This window comes from Oryzias latipes, chromosome 5 (genome assembly GCF_002234675.1).
Source record: "Oryzias latipes chromosome 5, ASM223467v1".
Lineage (NCBI taxonomy): Eukaryota > Metazoa > Chordata > Actinopteri > Beloniformes > Adrianichthyidae > Oryzias > Oryzias latipes.
In genome coordinates this window covers 11,011,952-11,024,671 of record NC_019863.2, presented here as the reverse complement: position 1 = coordinate 11,024,671, position 12,720 = coordinate 11,011,952, and the positions used below count along the sequence as shown (strand labels likewise).

Sequence of the window (12,720 nt, the reverse complement as noted above, 5' to 3'; positions counted from 1 at the left end):
CTCTGGTCAAGTTTATGCCATACACTGAAGAGTTTAAATGTCTGATTACAACGAATACACAGCTTTCACATTAGACATTCAAAGTATGCGTAAATATTGTCCCTTTGAAGTTTTTCCTTTTTTTCTGCACACTTTAACATCAGAAGACTTGAACTTTATGATTTAACAAGTGCTGAAGTATTTTGAGGGAGATCTCCATGTCTTTTCAGGCAGCTTGGCTGGATGCTATTGATGCTGCTTTCCTTCGAAAATGAAGAGTCAGGCATTGTTGTGCTGCAGTCTTTTTTCTAATAAAAATATAAGTGTTACAAATCAAAGAATCATAAAATGAAAATGCCGTACACTTGTATAGCACTTTTTGCCAAACACTGGTGCCAACCTTCCACCAGAGGCAAGGTGGGGTTCAGTGTCTTGCCCAAGGACACTTCGACATATGGGCTGATAAGGCCCGATGAGAGGTCAACCACCCTACCGCTGCACCACGGCCATCACAAAAAACATTAATTTAACTAAAAACATAATTTGGGGGAAACCAAACAGCATTTTTAGTCTTACTTTCATCAACAGTATAGCTACATGGGTTCGCAAAAGAACTCCTTCAAGGTTAGGCGGGCAGACAAAAAGTAGTTGTAACTTTTTGTAGTTGATAGATGATAAAAAGTATAAGGAGAATGTGTAAGAGTTAAATCATAAGCTGAAAATTGAGAGTAGGTGCAAAAAAGGCGCACAGGGAAGTCACAACACACAGGCTGAGACACTGCAACCAATATGACCTGAATAAGTGGAAACAGACAGACCACACTCATCAGGGAGAGAAAGAAATGCAAGTACACACATTTGGCTATCATTCAATAAGAAGGGTAATAAACTGGGAAACAAAAGAAAAGCAGCTAAATAACTGAAACAGGAACATATTACAAAGTCATATGGTACGTTTCAGCTTTGACAAAATAAGCAGTGACCCACACAGGGCTGAAGGTGAAGAAAGGTTGCAGCAACAAATGGATAAAAGTCTAAATGTATTCATGTGAACCACCAGTTTTAACAATGTCAAGCCCACTACATCAATGATTACAGAGACCATTTTTTTGTAAAAAGATGCTTTTTAAACTTCTTGATGAAATCCACCAAAAGGTTTTGCAATGTAACTTTATGAGATATAGATAGTATCATATATAGTTTACAGTATATAGATATAGAAAGGCTTTACATTGGATTTACAACTTTAAATCTCGTAAATTTCCACCTTTTTTTTGTAAATGTATCAAATAAAGTCAAAGTATGCATACAGGCCAGCAATTCAACGCTGCGCATCAGCAGAGCAGGCTGACTAAACTTAGATTACAATGTAAAATGAGTGTTAATTTATAACTTTACAAATGTTTGGAAGCTCATTTGTTTGATTAACGGTTTATTAATGTTTTATTTATTGATTAGTGGTTTGCAGGATCTCTGCAGCCTGTTGATGCAGCCATCGGTATCCCTAAAGCTGTCCACTTCAATCCTTTCTTCCTCTAGAACAAAAGACAAGATCTCTAAGTCTGTGTGATGCTCCTGTCTGAAGAGGCCCAGTTTTCTGCATTTTCAACATTCTAATGTGACACTATTTTCATGCCTCTTTGTTGTTTTGTGTTGAAACAAAATGTTTCCTGTGAAGGAGGGGATGCATGTCACACTATTTTCATTCCCCTTTGTTGTTTTTTGTACACATGACAGGTACATGACGTAAGGTGACAAATGGACTTCTGGGTATGTGAATGATAAGGGCTGAATAAAGTTGCGGTCCTCTAACCCAAACATGTCTTTGAGCTCCTTATTTTACAAATGAAACTCTGAATTACCAAAGCTGAACCCTGCAAAGCCAGCTAAACAAATAATAAATTGGCTTTGAGTCACCAAAAGGTTGAGAAACCTATCTGGAAATAAAGCCTCACAAAATGCTCCACATCTTTCATCTTTGAGCATGGCTCTGATGAACAGACAACTTTGGTGTTATTTCGCCTTAGTTTACGAGTTTTTTATTTTAAATGTATTACTGTAAAACCCTTACATTTATTAATTTTAAAGACATAAATATATATCTTATTCTTGTAATTTAACAGATTGACTTTTTTACATTTAGGATTTTAAAGCCGGAATAAAAAAATAGACATTTGTAAACTTGCCCTAAAACTCCATTGTAAGATTGTTCTATTGTTTCAGAGGCAAATAAACTAAACAAGCTAACAAAGAACCTCTTTTACTCAAAACAAATTTTTATTAAACTTACAATGGTTCTTTCACAGAAAAACAGTGCAAGAGAAGATGTTGCACAATGACAAAACGTTGCATTGCTTGTGTTTAAGTTTCTCCATAGTTCAACACCAAAGCCGGTCTTTGACATGATGGTCCCATATGAACCACCTCACTGAAGCTCAAAGATAGACCTTCTGTTGATGGCAGGAGTCCAGACTAAACCCAGCAGTATGTCTGTTTCATGCTGTGAAAATCTAGAACAGTCTTCCTTATGATGTTAGACAAACTTAAACAGATGATGTTCAATTCCAGACTAAAAACTCTTCTTTTTCAGTCATTTCATTCTCTGAAGATTTAGAATTTACAGTGTACTTTCTTTCCACAGTACAAATCCACAGTTTCACTGCTTTCTCGGCTACTTTTGACAAACGTTTTATAAATTTAGTTAATTCACTCTTCCTTCATAGAGCAACATGGTTTTTTGAATGAGAAGTCATGTTTGTATCACTGTAAAGCAATTATTAAAGGATCTATTTTAAAGAGTCTATTTTGTCTTGCATGACAAAAACAATATCAGAATTATATATAAATAAATTAATTTACTGATAATATGTCCGCTGACCATACATGGCACCCCAATGATTTGTTCAGAAGGAAAATGGTGGGTGATGGCCAGCACAATGCCTGATCAGAAAAGCCTTTAATCCCACAGATTTTCCAATGCATTCTTTCTCATCCACATCAACCAGTTTATCACTTCACTCTGAGAAGACCTTGTTTAACACGACTGCATCAGTACTTGAGTGAGGTACTTTTATTTAAAACATTTTGAGGTTGCTCCATCTTTGAAAAACTGATGTGCCTAAAACTCAGTGGCTGGCCATGAGTCCGGTCGGTGGATTGCGAGGCAGCTGACAGTGGAGAATTGTAGCTAGAGAGACGACACAATCCCTTCACTCCCCCAGGCTTTTTCCATTATCCCACTCTTTCTGGATCATATAACAGAGCAGCATGAGTGTGTGCGTCAGCAAAGTGCTTAGCAGTGATTGCAAAAATGTGTGTTCTCCTGTGCCCTGCTCTGTTCTTTAAAATCTGTCTTTTTATTACTGTTAATATCTGGTTTGTTCTTCCAGCTGAAGCCCATGATGGGGGTGCTTGGTTTTAATTTAACCAGTGCCTCGGGTTCTGAGAACTTTCTGAGAGAAAAAGGGAGGAGGACACAGAGGAACAGAGAGAAAAAGGCAAGATAAAAAAGAAAAAACTTTGTGCAATTCTCCACTGAAATTCTACTTCTCTTTTTCTTCTGTTTTATGTAACCTGCAAACAGAGAGACAGATTTATATTTTTAAGAATAAATGAGAACAAAAACACATGAAGTCTTTACCATATTGTGTCTCATCTGACGACAGGCTTCTCTACAGCTCAGGCCTCACCGACCTTAACTTAAATGTTGTCTCCCTTGGGGGTCCTGGCTCGTACCTGGGGTTAGGCTGGGGGGATGCCCAGAACTCCTGGGTGGTGGTGGGGTGCTCGTCTGGGGCTGTGGGCGCTCTTCTGCACTGAAAAAACGGGAAAAGTGGGGTTGTTCAATTTACAAATAGTAAACATGTTTGTTTAATATGAACAAATTATGTTTACCTTCGAAACAGAATATAATCTTGAAAATCACACATCATTTCTTGCTGTGTTACTTTTATATATTTAAATCATGTTGACAAAACATGAAATAGTTATGCTTGATCCTTTGCCCCTTAATTTTGGATCAGTAAACCCCATCGGTGAAGAAGAATTCCAGGAGGGGAAACTTTGCAGTCAGCCATTTTAGAGAAGCTACAAGCACCTGCTCTGGCTGGAGGAACTTAAAAAAGGTAAGTTAATTTACTCTAACAAATTAATTTAAGAAAGTGGAAGGCGTAAATGTATCATTAGTGTTATTTTTTTCCACGGGGAAGAGCTTTGTAATCCACTTTTGTCGTAGTTATCAAAGTTAAGGCTCTGCGCGCCACTTTTGTCCCTGCCGGCCGCAGCCCTCGGACGGCAGGTAGGGGGAGGTGTGTGTGCGCGGTAAATTGTACTTTCACGTCGCAGGCAGATTCAGCTGTAAACGCGGTGATTTCAAATGATGTACGGGGAAGAGTGGTGAGTAGTTATGCCGTAGGAATTCGCTTTTGACAGAGGGCAGTGGGCGCTTGTGGGCACGGCTTTTTTTTTCCACAGGCAGAAACTCTGCCAGGGGAATTTTCATCGTCACTAAGTGGATTTCTTTTTGCTAAATTCTGCGTTGTGGAGACCGAAATTGAAGGAAAATGTGAGAAGCTATCATTACTATTGTCATTATTTAGTTTTTCCATACCGTTCCACCATGAGCTAGTTTAAGGACAGCATTATTTGACCAGCAAACAGCACCGCACTTCTGTCTCAGTCAGCTGTCAATCATTCTCCGTGCGCGTCTCGTGCACAGAATGCGTTTGGTGTGTCCAGTTTACATAAATCTTTGGTTTCAATCAGAGCTTTGTTTTCATTCTATGATGCTGAACATATTTTTTATTTTAGCTTTGAGAGTTTAATTGAGTGAAAATATTCATGTCCTTTTGGAACAAGTGTATAATGTGTAGTAAAAAGTTTACTGCCTTATAATAATGTCTGTAATCCTACTTCACATATTCCTCCCATTTGTGATAAATTAATATGGGAATCCTTTATGGGTGGGGGGGATTATCCACTCCCGATCTGCTAGTTTAGTTTTGCAGTTTCCATTTCAAAATTCGCGGGTTCTCATAAGCCTGGTTTGAATCCTGTGGGGGGAGGAGGTGTCTAATGTTCTTTCTGGTCTAATTTCTTCAGAATATTTTTGCAGCTATTTATTTCAAACCAATGCATGTTTAGTTATTAAAATGATACAACAAAGCTGTGGAAGTCTCACTCTCTATATATATTTGAAATGTAACTAATAAACCTCTGTCCTGATTACAGAGCTCATCACACAACACTTCCAACTGCTCCTCCCTGATCATGCTGGGCTCCATGCTCCAGTCTTCACTGAGTCAGGTGGGTCACCATGCATTTACTATATATTACTGGAATTATTGTCTCCTGGATTGTCATCGAATCGGGAGGTAACCAAGATTGCCAGCCCTACTCTTTACACGCACCTTTTATGCAGAGAGATACATACATAATAAATAATGAAATTGATGGTTGATCAGTTATCCCACTACCTCTGTTAACATGACACTAAGGATATAATGATTTTGTTAACACAGTAACTATAACATTTATTGATGAGCCAAGGGTAAGAATTTTATTTTTCCAAAGTTTTCATGTGAATTTAAAATTTTTTGACTCTTTGTATTTCAGACTGCTGAACTTCTCGCCAATATAAGCAAGTTCAGGGGTTTATTCAAAGTATAGGTGAGTTGTGTAATCTAGACGCTTTAACTAAACTTCAAATGTGAACTGTGCACACAAATATCTTCTGTGTTCTTCAGAATGAAGACCATGCAGCAATCCAGGAGGCAATCGAGGACACCACGGTGGGAATTTCCCTCCTAATGGAAACTGGCAGTGGTGAGGAAGAGGACATTCTCGTGGTCCACATCTCCCAGGCTGTGGTGGTCGACCCACCAAGTGTCTGAGTGGCAGATGCCAAGGCTTTTTTGGCCTTATTTACAGCACAAATCTGATTACCATCCTCATCTCAGAAACACCTTGTCATGGGGCCCGTGGCTTTGCTCCTGCTATGATCTCCTGGAGGCCCTTCCCTTCTTGAGCTCTCCCGCTGGTCACAGGTGTTCTGTATTATGTTGATTGGTTTGTCTATTTATGCAGTGTCTGATCTTGTTTCTGTGTCGGAGCGTCTTCGTTCTACGCTCTGGTGTTATGGTTCTCTGGCATTTAAGTCCCTTCGAGTGAACTATTGGATTTGGGTCGTTCTTCCTGCTCTTGGGTTCTCTCCCTTGGACATTCCGTCACACACCTTTGAGGTAATCCAAAAAAAAACTGTATTAGAGTTATAAGGCAAAGTGGTGTCTAAGGTTTCAGGCTTAAAGATCCGACTCTTTGAATAAAATGACCTTTAAATAGTTTAACTTTTTCCTAAGAAGGGATTCCAGCTGTTTGCTTTGGCTCTGTTATCTTCTGTTTAATAAAAATGGCAAGCCCAATTTATTGTGATTTGTCATTTTATGCTTCACTGTAAACATATTTTTCAAGTTTAGATAATAAAAAAGTTAAATCTGAAATTTGTGTTCAGTGTCATATGTTCATTGGATTTTCATAATGCACAAGAAAGTATTTGCTTTAAATAATAATCTGCAATTGCAATTTTATTTTTCAATTTAAATTTTATTAAAATAATTTATAAATTAAATGAACTATGTAGGTAATTTCAAACAAATAATAGTGTTTTAAATGTTTGAAAAAATTATGGTAAATGACATAATAAAATCTTGTTTGTTTATGTAAAATTATTAGGTGCAGAAACAAAGAAGCATTCATTACAGTAGAACATGATTTTATTATGAGCAATAATTATATTGGTTCAACATGATTTTTTTGCGCGCAACCGCTGTCCATGATTTTTTTATGTCAATCCAACAGGTCTTTTTTTTCAGTGTGGGGCGGGGCCCCGTGTTGGGCCCTCCCGACGCAGCAGGGGGGCTGCTCTCCTGGTTGAGCTGGAGCTGCACTCTCTGTCCCCCCATGCCTCCCTGCTCTCTGGTTCTGGGGGCCCCGTGGCGGTCCTGCTGGCCCTGGCCTGGGTGGCGGATGTAATCAGCCGGGGGGCGGTTGTTCTCTATCTTCTACCGTGCGGGTGTTGGGGGGTTCTGGCTGCTGCTGCTGCAGCAAGGATCTTGGTGTGGGGATGACTGGGCGCTCTCTCCCTCCTTCTTTTTACATTCCATCATCCAATTCTAAAAGAAATTCCCAAAAGACACCATCCCATAATGACAACAACAAACTGAAAAACAGGCTTCCAGAAACATATCCATTCATATACATTGTACATGCTACGTAAACTCGGCTCAATATGTGGTGATTTAAAAAAAAGCACCCCCAGCAGCCCTCTGGTACAACATTAAAATGCATGATTTTCATTTATGCTTTATAGTTAGAGGGATGGATTTAAGTAAATTAAATTAATGTTTAGGAATTCTTTGTGAAAAATATCTGTTAGCTTTTGTCAGATGTGAATGAACTAAGCAGGATAAGCAGAAAAAAAAGACACATTTTTTTCACTAAATCAACAAAACATGACACTATACACCAATTGTTTTTTTATATTTTAGCCAAAGTGACGGGCATCAGGATTTTACAAAAAGGATAAAATTCATCTTTTGTCAGTTGTAGGCTTTCTCCTACTTTTGATGAAACAGGTTGCTGGATTTTTTCGCCCTACCTGTCTTTGCTTGCTCCCTCACATATTTTCTCCATACTTTGCAGCTCACATGAACTGCAGCGTGGCCCTGAACAATGGTGCACTCTGTGCCACAGTTTTTCCTTTAAACATCCCTCAGTGCAGTCAGACCCTGTGTACTCTGTATGTATTGATGGACACTCCGTGTCAGCAACTGTGCTCTGGGTTAGCATACACCTTCCCTCTCTTACCCACCACACAGCCCCGCACATGTCTGTAGCCGCACAAAGAAACGGAGTAATGAGTCCCATGACAGTGCTGTGGAATAGGCTCTGAATAGGTAATGTTGGAGTCTCAATATATTGGAAGTACTGCCAGTGTCTGATCGGAGGTTATAATGTAGTCTTGGAGCATTCTTTCCTCTGCTCGTCAGTGGAAGTTGCTCCGCTACCGTACATGGTATCTAAAATTTATTGTCTGGTGCTGCAGACCTCTGTGGAGCTGTGCTCTCTGTGCAGCGTGATTCAAGTTACATTCCAATCTCTGAACCTGATTAATGATTTGCACATACATTGGTTTCCACACAGATATGCTTTGTGTGATCTGGAGCTCGTAATAAATATTTTACCATAATACATGATCAGTATTTATATTCAGAGAAGGTGGAGCTCAGACAAGTCTGGTTGAAAGGAACCTCGGCATCTCGATTGGTGACTTTGGTATTACATTTAGGTCAATGTCCTTTTTCTCTAACTAAAGCGATGCACTATGCTGTGTGTTATCACTTTGTTGGATTTTTGTCTACCTGGCTAAATGGTTTCCCTTTTTGGGGGGAGGGGGGGGGGGGGGTTGTATTTTATATATTTATGCTTAGAGAACTACAGGCTAGCAGTGCCTGAGGCATCATTTGAGCCCAGGAGTCAAAACTGAGAAAACCTTCTATGAGGTGAATGAAAAAAAAAAAGACATGGTGGCTGATGGACTGGAATGGTCAGTCATTGTTTTATACTTTGCAGCTCCTTGTAGACTGCTCCCACAAAGCTATACAATTGTCTATTTTATCTCAGTATGATTATGTAGGAAAAGATACGGGTCCCCAGTTCTAATTTATGGCTTGTATCAGTATGTGCGGCGTAATTTATATGCCCCATGGTCCCCCTGTGTCAGCTGGCTGGTAATCAGAACCCGGAGGATTGTCTTTATCAAATATGAAAGTTACAGCAGCTCTGTGTAATTACTGCAAATTCTTGGCTTGATTTTCTACTTTCAGAAAAAGGAAGATAAACTGCAGAATTATTGGATATCCAGTTGTCTCAAAACTTCAACGAAGAGTTCATGAGGAGTTTTCGGGCTATTGGAACCCCATTTTACAACAGCATTAATTTTGCATTATCAGTAGTTCAAAACAATCATGTTAACCCTTGTGCTATCTTATGACCCCACCCTTACATTGACGTGTTCTCCCTACCATGACAAAGGTGGAACAATTTCTTGTAATCCATGGACACCAGTGAGGTTCGCAAATCATTGAAGAAAAAAGGTTCAGAGCACTGTCTAGTGGGTCTAGATGACCCAACTCCCAATGTTAAAGTGCCTAGGATAGCACAAGGGTTACAGACCCACTGTGAAGAAAATTGTGTTTTTGGTTTTTTTAACATGTTCTTGTGTCCTCCTTTATAGTAGATCAAACATGATCAGACTGACACTTTAAATTAAAATGTTAAGCTTTCGTTTTGGATTTGGACTGTTTTCGCAAAAAGAACAACTTTTCAGCAGCACCCCCCCCCCCCATTCCCCACCTTCTTTCGTGTGGAAACAATAAAAAAGAAGAGACATAGTATTCAATATTTAAAAGATCCAAAGCTACCATGGATGGGTCATTCCAATTTTGGAACCAAAAGATACAAATAAACGTCCCTAACTTTCTGGGTCAGAAAGAGGAGCCGCTACCACACAGCTCGCAAGTCTCCTGTTATGTACAGAGAGACCCCTCCTTTATCACCATGGTAACCAGATATACGTTGGCACCAGAAGTAATCTTCGTAATAAAAAATATTGATACAGCCCCTCTACTTCTCAAGGTCTTTGGTAATTCCTCGTCTAAACTGCATACGCAAACCCCCCCCCCCCCCCCACCACCACCACCAGTGAACTCTGCAAGCATCTTTCCCAATAAAAGTATTTCTGTTTAGAAAAGTTCCACTATGAAGGAAAATAAAAGCACTTTTCACTTTCTCGCAAAGACCAAAGATCTTTAAAGATCGCACTCATGCAGGCGTACTATGGGAGCAATGTGGGGTTCAGTGTGTTGTACGAAGGAAGGTTTGATACACATGGATGGGCAGATTGGGAACCAAACCTTTAACCCTACAATAAGACATTGGAGTTTATCAGTTTTCTCCATCCTAACAGTGTATTAGAATACTAACTTGGCAGTCAAATTTTTTTCATTCTATTTTCACGTATCTGGTACAGAATCTTTCCAGTCTCCTTCAAGTCTTAACAGAACTCAGGGTAATGTTGCGCTCACACCGAACACACATCAACTTTACACTGGACGTCTCTCTTTTTAAAAGTACGGTGAGTTTCACCATCTACTGTAGAACCCATGCCTGAATGATGACCCAGACTGACGACTTGCTGTCCCGCATTAGTCCAGGGAGAGAAAATACAAAAATAAGAATAAAAATTGAGGACCATTTTATTATTGTCTCCAAACAAATAAGAAAAATGTCATAAAGTTCAGGAGAACAATCAGATTCTCCTCCATGTTGGTTTTGGACTCCAGTCGCTGAACACGTAACAGGCCAAAGCTGAGACCATGATTGGTTGACACAACACATCTTCCATGTCAAAGTTATGATATTTGATCTCTGGACACGACGCAATGCCTGAAACACACTGCAATCGCGTCTGTACATTAATTTAACATTGAAACTGGACACCCTGGCACACAAATCTGTTTAAATACAGTTTAAGGAAAAAAGGATGGAATAGTATTTATTATCTAATTAAAATTGTATGACTTGACAGAAACAGCACTATTTAAACTGTTTTGGGGGCTAATCTTTATTTCGTAACTTATGACATTTGTTAATGAAACTCCGAATTCAGGGGACGTTTAAACACGAAAACAGCACATGAATCATTTGCTTGACATTTACACAGCATTTTTAAATGACAGTCTTTTTTTTAATTAAATCTCATTTTAGACACAACAGCATGCTGGTCTTTTTTTGCTCACCGTGCGTATGACCACCTGCTGCAGCTGGCAGGGCGACGCAGAGAGACTGGCTGTATCATTAAAGCAGTTGTTCATCAACAAGTTCTGTGTAGAGCCCTCCACTGTCTAGTAGGACTAAAAAGTATCTCATTCATCCTTCTTTCATCATTAACTTTATCTGCAAAACAGGAAGCAGATGTATCCAATTTAGCTTTCAAAGTGTAGTCACAAGCTTTTCATCACTTTCACCTGGTAAACAACACAGACAAGAGCTGAACATGAAAAAATGTTTTTATTACTTTTTTTGCACACAGAAAGTACAGCATGCACAGAAAAAGAGGACAAGGGGAGTATGGGAATGCAGAGAACTACTCAGATCTGTTCAGCCATTAATCTTTTAACTTTTCTCTCCCAAACTGAGTGATTGCTGAATCGCTGAGAGGGACATTGCCCTTTTCTCCCAATCTGTTTAAAGTCTATCTAGTGTAATGGGATAGGTGGGGGAAGTAATGTGTGTATCTGCTTCCATGGTGATAAATACCCACATGCATGTGCAGAGTTTTCATGTCTGTGAACTGGAAAGGCCAGCTGGTAGGGAAATGAACACACTGAGCTGGGACCCATTCAGTCACCTCATCCTGCTGATCAAGGGTAGCAGAAACAGAAAGCTCTCCACAAAACAAATTCACCTCACCAGGATTTTACCCCACAGCATGAAGCTGTTCACTGTTTATTCAGCACGCTCACTTTTGCTGCAGCTCAGGTATGAACTTTATCTGCAAAGTCGTTTCGAGTTTGCACTTTGATTCATAATTGCAGACACACTCACACCTCAGTCTGAACTTTGAAGTACAGACATTTTTCATTGTCAGAAACCTGCTTGAGGAAATACGGCAACAGAATGGTCTGCTGATTTCAGCAAGATAAGTACCTAAACATACTACCTCACTAACAATGCTGTGCAGGTCGCTCTGCTCAATAAAGCCATCCATAAAAATGTAATTATTCTTATTTTCTGCTTTCTGGCAGCTGGGGATGGACTGTAGAGCTAAAGTCATTGCAGCATTTAAAACGTCTAGTGACAGAAGATAGTACATTTGAATCAGTTAGTACAAAAGGGGCCCAATTTTCAAAATAGAGATATCATATGTTCTATGGTCTTCAAGGGAAAAGCTATCTGATTGTGTGCAAAAAAAGTCCCAAGTCCGTTGGAGGATTCTGGATGGGCTCCACTAGTGGGCGAAGGCAGGGGTCATCTGTGCAGGGCCACAAATTATGAGGGGCCGTATAAGACATTATTTATTCTGAACCATTCACATTCATACATTCTTGCTCTCACAGTCATATATACTCTCTTTCGCATACATATATTCTCTTACGCATCCATATATTCTCTCTCTCACATTCATACATTCTTGCTCTCACAGTCATATATACTCTCTTTCGCATACATATATTCTCTTACGCATCCATATATTCTCTCTCTCACATTCATACATTCTTGCTCTCACAGTCATATATACTCTCTTTCGCATACATATATTCTCACTTGCACATCCATATATTCTCTCTCTCGCATGCATATATATTACTTTACACATACATACATTCTCACTCTCATTGTCACTCTTAAAAAAGAATGTATGCATGTGAAAGACAAGTATATATGAACGTGTGAGGAAGAGTTTATATGTGTGTGTGAGAGAGGAGTATGCATGAAACGGAAGTGACTTTGCATGAAAGGAAGGCACTTTGAATGAAAAGGAAGGCACTTTGCATGAAACGGAAGGCAGATGATTTCTCGTGCTCTGATTGGACGAGAGGCCGCCACCTCCCATTTTGAACAGACGCTAACACGAACCAATAAGAAGGCCATCGGAACCTTAAGAAATATTTTATCTTCACC

The 12,720-nt window shown here is 39.5% G+C and overlaps 1 long non-coding RNA gene across 1 annotated transcript; it reads left to right on the top strand.

Moving 5' to 3' along the window:
• The first annotated feature begins 3,845 nt into the window (after positions 1–3,845).
• On the top strand, positions 3,846–6,398 carry LOC111947440. The gene is made up of 4 exons (XR_002873279.1): positions 3,846–4,103; positions 5,209–5,283; positions 5,593–5,646; positions 5,724–6,398. It is a non-coding gene; the product is annotated as an uncharacterized LOC111947440 (long non-coding RNA).
• The last annotated feature ends 6,322 nt before the right edge of the window (positions 6,399–12,720 follow it).